At 43.8% G+C, this 10962-nt stretch overlaps 1 long non-coding RNA gene across 1 annotated transcript; it reads left to right on the top strand.

Annotated features, from left to right (window-relative positions):
- The first annotated feature begins 182 nt into the window (after positions 1–182).
- LOC120246024 lies at positions 183–10428 on the top strand. The gene is made up of 5 exons (XR_005531953.1): positions 183–436; positions 2354–2564; positions 3612–3724; positions 5321–5525; positions 10104–10428. It is a non-coding gene; the product is annotated as an uncharacterized LOC120246024 (long non-coding RNA).
- The last annotated feature ends 534 nt before the right edge of the window (positions 10429–10962 follow it).

Genomic DNA, 10962 nt, shown 5'->3' with positions numbered 1-10962 from the left:
CGCACTCTCTCTCCCCTCCCTCGCTCTCATCCCTCTCTCTTCCCTCAGCTCGGTCTCCGTGTGGGGAGTGACGTGACGTCAGCAGAGATTCCACCAAACTCCACTGCACAGTGGCGGGCGGGCGGGCGGCCGAGCCCGGCTGCGCGGCGGGCGTTCCAGGGGCGAGCGCCGCGTCCGGGCGAGCGCGGGGGGAGCGAGCAGGGGCGACGAGAAGCGAGGCGGGGCAGGGAGGTGAGGCCGGCAGGCCAGAGACTCGGGAGCCACAGGAAGAGCCCAGAGAGCGAAAGCGGGTTTCGGGGACCGGGCAGGGCGCAGAGCCGAGCAGCCGAGCCGCAGGCGCAAGCACTCCCACTGTGGCTAGGACGATAGGAGGGGAGGCCGGGATGCAGAAGAGAAAAGGAATCTGCGCCGAACCGGGAGCTCTAATAAATCAGAGGTGGGGTGGGGTGGGGTGGGGTGGGGGCGGGGGGGGAGACCAGGGCGTCCGGGAGACTGAAATGGACTCTTGTGGAGCAAACCAGGACGGAGAGGGAGGAAGAGACAGGGAAAGTGGCCCAAGGAACGGAACAAAGGGCTGTGTGCACGGGTTTTGTTTGGGGCGAGGCATGTAGGGGTGAGTGTGAGAGTGCCTGTTTGTGACCTCCTTTCAGGCCTGCAGGGTCGAGAGGCGAGTTCAGAGACAGGAGAGACTGCGGAGTGGGGGTGGTGGTGCAGTGAGGGACGCACTGGAGGCTGGAGTGAAAGTAGGCGGAGTGGGGGTGAGAGAGGATGAGTGAGAAGAAATCTGGAAAAGTGGGGCGAGCCGTGGGGGGGAGGCAGGGGGGGAAGAGGGTTGGGAGGGCGACAGCCGAGACTGAGCGGGGCTCGTCAGCCGGGGAAGGCCCAGATGCTTGGCCCAGCACCGCCGGCCGGGACACCGCGCCCGAGGTCAAGGCGGGTGGACCAAGCACGCTGCACCCGCTGTCCGCGCGCAGGTGGGCACGGTCGCGCACTGACCAGTGTAGACGAGAGGATTGCTCTGGACAAGGTTCGGGCGTTCATAGAGTCTAGAATTTCCTCTGCTTTACCTACACTCAACAAGTTCACCCCGGGTCACGGATATCTCATTTTTTAAAATGACGAGGTTAAGGTTCCTGGCGAGCATGGTATTAAATTGCAAGGGATGGTGGTGGGGGTGGGAGGGAAAGCTACCCTCAAACCCACATTTGCTCCTAAAAATCGAAGAGCACGTGAAGTTAGAGGAGTCATTTTCACTCGAAAAGTGTGTCTTGCTTCTAAACCCTGATTTTCCGATGTCTTGACTGGAGCAAGGCGTGTAGTTTGGTAGCGAGCAGGGTGGTTTTGTTCTGTCCTGCCGTTGGGTGTAAGGACTATAAATATGATTCGTCTCGAAGACCAGGTGTGAAGGTTTCTGCCAGGCTTATTAGAAAAAGTTTTTAAAATTTCAAGGGCGTCCTGTTAATGTATGTTTTTGTAAATCGTCGGAAAGCAGTCATAGCTTCCGGCTTGGTTTTCCCATCAATACTAATTTCTGCATAGGAACAAAACTTGCCCAGGCCCGCCATGAAAAAGCCCTCCCCTTTGGTCCTCAATAAAGTTCCTTCTAAAAGTTGTATTGCTCGTCCTCAATCAGGATACCAATCCTCTCAGTTTCAGGGAAATAAATAACTTGTTGAGAGAACATGTGCGAAATACATACATTTTAAAATGCTTGGCATTTAGAATAACCCAGGTCACCCTATAGGTGCTGGGCTTTCCCTACATTTGGGGGCTGTCTGGAACGTGTTATGTGTTTTCTTGAATTACTCCGTGTTTTGAATTCATTTGAATTAGCAGTAAAAACAGGCAAACAAACTTGCTCAATTTGTTTTGAGTGCTAAATCCCTTTACTTTGAAATAGCTAACAGTCGACAGATGGACTCATTTTATGGAAAGGGTTCGCCTCTTCAGCCACGAAGAAAACCGACTGAGAGATCTACATTTTAAAGCCATTTCTAACCTCTAGGTAACATCCATGAAAACTCAAGCTTTCTGTCTTTACCCGTTGGAGATTCAAGACAGTTTTATTTAAAGGGAGAGAAAAAGAGGTGGAAATACCCACGTGCTGTTTTTATTTTTGTTTCCCCTCTGTTCCTGAGAATTTTTATTTCTGGTTTTTGAAACCTTGCTGAATCGAGAAAATCAAACTTCTTCAACAAGTTCCACAACCGAAATCTAAAGTCACTGCAAACTAGAGAATGCAGCCTGAAAAAGACATTTTCATCTGTATCCATCAACGATTTCTGCTGTCTCCCCACTCCCCCGAGTAATGGGTTAATGTCGTCCCCCCCTTTTTTTTCTTTTCATTTTATAGAGATTAAGAGTCGCTTCTAGCAGAACGACCTCCCTTCATCTGGTGGCGGGGATGAAGAATCTCATGGAAAAGTGGGAAAAGAGTGAGAAAAATCAGAGACAGGAAGATTCAGAGACTTGCAGAGAGACAAGGGAAAGAGAAAGGGCCAGCGCTGGAGAGACGCGCAGATAAACGCGTGCAACACCCCCGCCCCCCCTTTCAAGATTCGGAGGTTTGCAAACCCGGGCTGGGATGGAGAGGCTCCGGGAAGCTCACGTTCCCCTCCTCACCCCCCCCCCTTCTGTCTGGAGTCTCGTCCACCAGGGGCTGGTTAACCCCAATCCCGGCCGCCTCAGACATCGCGCTGAGCTTTTGGGTCTTCGCGTCGCCCAGCGCCAGTGCAGCTGAAGTGAGCAGCTGGTGGGAAATGCTAATGGCTCCTGGAGAAATAGAAGATACAGAATGATTCTCATTCCCTCCTCGAGTGTGTGGAAGAAGCTGGACATACGTTTCACGCTCCTAATCCTTCTTTTACATTTTTAGTCATACTCCTATTAAACAACTAATTAATGCTCAGAACCACTAGGGAATACATTAGGCATGCAGCGGAGAGGCAGGGTGCTGGGGGGCTACAAACCACCGAGGTGATTTAAGACACGGATTTCAGGTTTTTCCCTCGTCAGAGCAGAAATGAAAGAGTGGGCCGTGGCGATTGTATTTAGATTCCGATTACTTCAAATTAGAAGGGGGTGGAGGGAGCGTCCAAGCAAAGCAAGCAATTCCCTGCCCTGCAGATGTAAACAAGATTGTAGCATCAAAGGTACCAGCTCCTTAAGGGCCAGATCGCCTGGGCTGGAACCCGGGGGGTGGGGAGACACTGACCTTATGTATCTGTGAATTTCAAGGATGTTACACTTTTACATAAACAACTCCGGCGGCTCTCCTGGTGATCCCCAGTGAGACTCACTGTTCTAGAATATCTCAAATTTTTGTTGTCCTCCGGAAAAATACCTTCTTTGTACTTTCCCAAATTTTAAACTGTATCTAAAGGTAACAACCTTCCACTAAGCCAGTGCACTAGATAATTTCTCACAGCCGTTTTTTCCTTTTTGGTCATCTAATTTATTGTGTGGGAGGACACGAGGAATTAAACATATGCGTCCCTTCTCCCCCCCCCCCCCCACCCCAAATCAGCCTAAGAACCATGCTGGCTAAATGAATTCATGCACTTTTTATTGAGATTCTGAATTATACCCTTCCCTCTAATATTTTGAAGCAGGTGACAACTGTTAGAACAAGAATCAAGTTGTGAAGCATAGGGACGACATACAATTTTGTGAGCAAAGCGGACAACACCGAGGACTCTCACCCAAAAGTCAGGATTTGGGAAAGGTACAGTATTATCTTAGAGTCCGCCCTGACGGGGTGCGTGCTATCATTTACTTTCTTCACTCCGGATTATGATCTCAACCCTGGCAAGCAATTTCCCCAGTTCCTTATCTGACAACAACCGAGTATGTAAATACCAATGGCCAGAGATGTTTAACTGCCTCAAACATTATTGATTTTGTTGGCGGTTTTAGAATTTCCCTCCCCAGTCCAGGTCCAGTTTCCGAATTGTCCATTCGGGCGCTTTGATCCATACCCTGATGCTACAATACAATAATTGTTTTTTTTTTTTTTTAAGGCATTAAGAGGAACCAATTGATTTGCATATAAATTAAAATTATTATGCGTTGTCTATTCCGGTGTTTTATAATCATTTCGAAATTAGTACTTAACCACTCGAGCTAAAAGAATATATAAATGTCTGTATTGACTCACTAATGAATTACCTAATTAAAACGTCCCGGCGATGTTGGCTCTGGAAAGATTGTTAAACCGAGACATATTAGGGAAGGGATGAATATTGGAAGGGTAACAGACCAGTGTCTGGAACTCAGAACAGAGTTTCCGGTGATTTCGAGCGTTAATTTTGGAGCATTGGTTCTTTCCTGTTGTTAATGATTTTGTGCTTGCTTGTAAATAAAAGAGAGAAGTAACGCTCTGGTGGCCGCGGTCACTCAGGCCCTTTGCTCTGGCAGAGACTGTTCAGCTCTAAGCCAGCAGTGCTAAATCCTGGGAGAAGCTGGACCAGCCCTGGAGGTGCGTGGATCGGCTGGCCGCCTGGCCCGTCTTCCCCTCGCCTCCTGCCTCGTGGGCCGGCCGGCCAGCTGCGGCAGCGCGCTCTCAGCGCGCTCCGAGAGCTGGAAATAGAGCCGGCATTTAATAGATATGCTAACTGAGCACTTACCTTCGTCCTGAGAATATGAATAAAAGGTAGCACTTCTTAAGAGAGGCGGTGCAAAGGCACGCTAGGAGTTCAGAAAAGGCTGGCGGCAGGAAATCTGTAGCCTGGGGGCTCGCCAGCAACCCCTTTCATTTCAAGCACTTATTGATTTGCTGTTGTCATCTTTGGCGACGCAGAAGGACACTTGAAAGAATTTCTGATGGGGCTCTGATCTGAGAAGGGAGGTGACCTGCCCAGGCTCTCACCAAATTCTTAATTACTACAATAACTGCTTTTTTTTTTTTTTTTTTTTTTAATCCTCCACACCACCTCCTTCCCCCTTGGCATCTGAGTTTGCTTATTCTTAACTTTTTAATTATTCAGAAACTTCCTTACCTCTCATTGGCTTCCCTTTTGTAGCGGTTTTCTGTTCGCGTCTCTCCCCACCACCTTTTCCGGGGTAGGGTCTGTATATTGATCCCTCTGACCTTTGGCACATCTGGGCCTTCCAAAATCTCTCAGTCTTTCCAGATTTGAGGTTGGAAGGCTCCACCCTCTCCGCAATGTGCACACAGTCAAAGATAGGAAGACTTACACAGACTGCCCTCCAACTTAGGGGATCTAACAGATGTTGCATTTTCAGTTGTCTCTCGAATCTGAAATGCCTGTCTGCTTTTAACTTGGATACCCCTCTCTTGCCCATTCCTTTTTCAAAGCAGTTTGAACGTGTGTGCAAATGCACCCACAGTGTCTCCACCTACATTCTTTACCAAACTGTGAAGAGAGAGGAAGGAACAAATGAAGTAGGTTAGGATATGGATTGCGTCAGGAATCCGAATCCCCAGTTTTAGGATTCCTCAGTCAGCTCTGGCCATCTTCTGCACTGAATCATTGTAAGTGGGAGGCCCACAGGAACCAAAACAGGTAAGGCCACAGTGAAAAGCAGAATACTTTCAGGATTATTTCATTCAAATGCAAATTATGACTCAGGGGGTTTATTTATAACCATATAGTTTTAGTACAGGCAGAATTGGACAGAAAAGCGTATGTCAGCATGGTTATTGCTATTAGGGAGGATAAATACCTTGGAATCATCAGTGAGAGAAAGACCCCCAAAGTCTACAGTGGTTTTACTTCATTTATAATAGGAATTGAGACACAAACGGCTTTATGTATTTTATGGACTTTGACTAATCTGAATTTCCATCAAAACGTAGCTATACAGAATTTCTTTTAATTTCTGATAGTTTCAGAAAATAAAGACATAGAGACACCCTGAACTGGGTAAAGCCTTTGAGTTCACTGCTCCTGTAAGTTCAGGAGTATAGTATTATTTTTGTTTTAAAGAATCTGTGAGGGTTTGCAAGTCTTTAACAGACTCCAATTAACAGACATCCTTGTTTGAGTCTACATTCATTATAGGAAACGTCCAATTGTTATGCTGATTTTAAAGTGGCCTTTCTGCCAGCATAATCGTGGTTTTCAAAAATTTTTAGTTTAATACACAAAGCTCCCAGTTTTCACTTCAGAGCTTCCATTTCGATTGTTATGAGTAATAATTTGTAGTATTCTATGTATTTCCTTCACTTATCAGGGAAGTGGGTTGGGTTTCATCATCACCATTGTCACAGACAGCAGACTCTAAAAGCTAAGCCCTTTCTTGTGAAATAATATGTACCTGAAATGTTTTTTTCAACATCATCCTATAGATATATCTGCTAAACTTTATTGGGATTTCTAGCAAGAGTTTGTAGCAACTAGAACCTTCTCTCTCACAGAAGGTGTTCTCTCTGATGGGCTTTCACTTCTGGAGGAATGGGTTTTAGACCAAGGAAGGAGGTTGGAGACCTTGGAAGGTGCAGCTGAATCAAGCCAGAATTCAGTGAAGTGACTGATGCAGGGCTCGGATCTCCCATCCTGCGTTTCTCTTTCATTAGAGCATGGACTCCCCCACTGTGGCATCCTGAAGCACTTGACTTGTGTACATCAATAGTCCCCTTGTGGTCTTCACAATGTGGTTTTATAGAAGGCCTCTGGTTCCATGATGTTTTTTAGCTGTAGCTCTCTTACTTATTATCATAATCTCAGTATTTAGGTTTCGGTGTATGGAGGTGAAAGCGGCTGTGTTCATAAGCTGTAAAATACAGAAGAGCTGGGACAAGTGAGGACGCATCACAACTCGAATTCAGATGTGTTTCAATGACTCCGTCTGTGTAAAAAGTCTGGGAATGCTTCCTGCTTTCCCCAGCTTTCTACCCTAAACTTTGTATGGACTATGAGAGAGAGCCTCTGGCTAATGAAGTATGATGAAGTCTGGGTTTAAGAAATATCATTTGTATTGAGAACAAAGTGACCACAAAGTGTAGACATTATGGGTCTGCATGAGTAATAATGATAATAACCAATATTTATAGACTGCTTAGTTTAGCAATTATGCCAAGCAGTTTTGTATTGATCTTCACATTTATTCCTTACACCAACATGAGGAAGTAGGCAATAACCAGATTCCTAGCAGGAATTTTACGAATGGGGGCAATGATGTTGGAGTGATTATGTCATGGGTCCAAGGTCATCTAGCTTCTAACCAGTGGTATGCAGAATGAGTGGGAAATTACTTCAGATCATCTAGGTGGTAAGTGGCAGAGTGGGAATTTGAATCTAGATTTGTCTATCTCCAAATTCCCAAATATTAACTAGTACACTGAACTGGTGGTGAATAGGATTCTAACTACAGGGTTAGAATCCTCTGGGGAGAGAAATATAGAACGTCCATGTGGAACATAAAAAAAAAAAAAAAAGAGGAAATACAGAGATAAGCAAAGCAAATATATTACATGGGGGATGGAGACAGAAATTTTTTACATGCTAGAGAAAAGGAAAAGGGAAATGATTGAATTAAAGAAAACCAAAAAACCAAGCTCTCCTCTTTGTCCTGGGCAGTTCATTCTAGAAAAGAGAAGGTAAATTCAGGAATAGTTCTGAACAATAGGAAAATTAACGCCCACATTGTCAGGTTGACCTAAGCCCAGAATAAGAGCTCAGAAATCTAGTTTACAAGAACTCTTTCCTGGATATTCCAAGGGAGAATAAAATGTTGAAGTGGATGTTTGAGTAGTTTTATCCCCAAACCAAAGAGAAATGCAAGTAAGGATTGAGTAATAAGGACATCCCCATTGTAAATACATGCAAATGGAGTGAGGAGCAGAATGTAAAAAAATCTGTTAGGAATCTGGTTACTGTGCTAAACCACGCTGAACTCAAAGGAGAAATTAAATTTTACCTATCATTACCTACCTGTCTAGTTTGCACCCTAATATCTTTATTACTATAGTAAAGTCATTTGAAAATTTAATAAGATGACTTCTGGTGCTGAAGAAGAAACCTTGGGTGGATGGGTGTCAGGAGACAAAGGGGAAAGATAATGATCCCAAGGACACAGTCTGTTGCTAGCAATGCTGGACCATATACTAGTTGTTGTTGGTAGAATGTGAGCCAGGGGAGAATGCCAGGGAAATTTGTACAAGGTCCCTTTCATCACAGCAGACCAGTTACTGATCCAAAAGGTTGTGCCCAATTCAAGTTTGCCTCATTGTCAAAAAGGATTTACAATTGGCCCATTTTGACCTTTTCCAGAAGGGATAGGTAAATGTAAGTGAATGTGTAGCATCCCAACTTTATGAAGCACAGGAGAAGAAGAAATGGTAGGATCACTACAGTTTCCTGTTTTCTGGCAAAAATTCTTATTCCTTTGTGATGTGAGTAGAGTAAGGTGGCCTGAGGAGTGGTTCAGGTAATGAAAAATGGTGGCTGAGTTTATTTGAAACCTTTTCTTAATGTTTGTTTTTTTATTGAGAGAGAGACAGAGACAAAGACAGAGAGCAGGGGAGGGGCAGAGAGAGAGGGAGAGAGAGAATCCTAGGCAAGTTCCACACTGACAGCCCAAAGCCTGATGTGGGGCTTGAATTCACAAACTGGGAGATCATGACCTGAGCCAAAATCAAGAGTTGGATACTTAACTGACTGAGCCACCCAGGTGCCCCTATATTAAAGGGGATCTTAATCTATCCTGTCACACAATCTCTTGAGAATTCTATGGTATTTTTGAAGGTGAAGTTTGAGGGGGCACACACACACACACACACATATATATAAAATAATATATATATTATATATTATTTTCCATGTCTATCCCGTGAGTCTCATAGTTAGCACTTCTCTAAATGTGCAAGAGAAATTAGGATCCAAGGGCGTCTGGGTGGCTCAGGTCCAGATCTCACAGTTCATGGGTTTGGGCCCGAAGTGGGCTCTGTCCTGACAGCCTGCTTTGGATTCTGTGTCGCCTCTCTCTCTGCCCCTCCCGTACTCTGTCTTTCTCTCTTTCTCAAAAATAAATAAATAAATAATAAACATTAAAAAAAGAGAAATTAGGATCTGTATGCAGTAAGTATTGGGAAGGATCTAGAGGGTGATCCCCCTCTCTCAGTTTACATTGAAATCTAAGAAGATAGTCCATCACCCTTTTCAGCAAAGAGTCCCCTGAGGTCCCTTCATAATTCATTCTGTATATCTGTATATTGACTGAACTCCCATTGCTGAAGAAAATGATGTCATGTCAAATAGCTTCAATTAATAGAAGGCATTTCTGGGGTGCCTGGATGGTTCCATCCATCATGGGTCTGACTTTGGCTTAGGTCATGATCTCACCATTCATGAGTTCTAGTCCCTGATCGAGTGAGTCTCTGCTGTCAGCACAGAGCCCGCATCAGATCCTCTGTTCCCCCGTCTCTCTGGCCCTCCCCAGTTTGTGCTCTCTCTCAAAAGTAAAAATACACATTGAAAAAAAATAGAGGGCAGTTGTTCCATAGTCTTTTAAATATTTCATATGTCTTTTACCTTCAAAAAACCGTATGAAAATATTATTAGCCTCATTTAACAGATAGAAAACAGTGTTATAGAGACTTTTGGAGCTTTCCCATTATGCAGCATGACATTGTGAGAACTAAATTAAAAACTAAGTCAGAAAATTCTGTGTTCAAGGCTTTCCTAGCCCTGTCACTTCTTGGGGCAAGTTACTGTCTTTCTATCCGAGTAAAGTCCACGTTTGATTGTAACTCTGTCTGTCCTTCTGTTTGTCTGCCTGTGAGTAGTTTATCTTTTAATCCATCAATTTATCTCCTTGCTAGTTTTCTAATACACCATAAGTTAACCAGTGTTGATAAGATTTCACCCTTACTGTGAGAGCTACTTGAGCAGATTGAGATGGTTGTCATATTTTTCAAATATTACATGTAGCTAACAGTGCTGCTACTGTTTAAGTACCATGATTTCATTCTTATCTGGAAATTGTACACATGCCACACCTTCTGTCATGAGGGGACCGCCCCCTCTTATTAGTGCTTTTGATATTTACACTGTCTCTTGGGAGGATGTTGGATCATTTGTTTATGTCACTCTTGAAGTTATAACAACTGCCTTTTTGTTCAGATGTGTCTTTTCTCACAGGTATATTTAGTGTGTTTCCCAAGCCTGACTTCCAAGAAACTGAAATCACTGGCTCACTGGAAGATGTTTAAATGTCTTGGAAGAAAATGCTGGAATAATCCTGGAATAAGCGTGGTTTTCCATCATTGTCCTTATCTGAGTGTAAATGTACTTTTTTCTTGTGAAGTCACATATGGCAACATTTTTTTTTTTTTGCTGGAATATGTGAAAGAGCCCCTTTCTTGAATGCAATTTATGAATGAAAGCAATAGGATTTCTTAGTTATTTTCTTTTTTGACATTTGTTTTCCTTATTCTCCCCTGAAGTATCTAGTCTTTTTTTTCAAAGATGCAATTACAGAGAATATTTTGTATTCTCTTCCTTTCCCACAGGAGAGCAACTGCAAGTTGTAGGAGTTAAAACTGTATTCTTATAGTTCTTTATTCTTTTTGGCCAGAGTTGACAACTCCTCCCTCTTTTCCCAAAACATTAATGTCATTCCACTGGTTTCTGATTTACGAAAATCAAATAGGATCTACCAAAGTAATGTTTTTCTCTTGAAATATTTACGTATTGTCTTAAGTGTTAGAAAGGGCACACAGATCATAGATGCTTTCCTTGTTCTCCATCTTCTCCAAGTATACAGGAATGTGTTGAGCAGAGAGAGAAAAAAATCAAGAAAGGAAAAAGAATGAATGAATTAAAATGAGAACAAAAAGCAGAGTCAGGGTCTAGGATTGTGGTTCAACCAGATGATTTAGTTAATTTAATAAATTTGTTTTGTGGTCATTTGTTAAGCTGAATTCTGGAGGATGGAAACATTATTTCTAGATCTTTAGGGGCATAAGCTGAGTTAAAAAAAACAACTAGCCAAATCTTT

This window comes from Hyaena hyaena, unplaced genomic scaffold (genome assembly GCF_003009895.1).
Source record: "Hyaena hyaena isolate Hyena2069 unplaced genomic scaffold, ASM300989v1 scaffold_444, whole genome shotgun sequence".
Taxonomy (NCBI): domain Eukaryota; kingdom Metazoa; phylum Chordata; class Mammalia; order Carnivora; family Hyaenidae; genus Hyaena; species Hyaena hyaena.
Note: the sequence above shows the minus strand (reverse complement) of the source record. Positions and strands in the feature narration are given on the sequence as shown.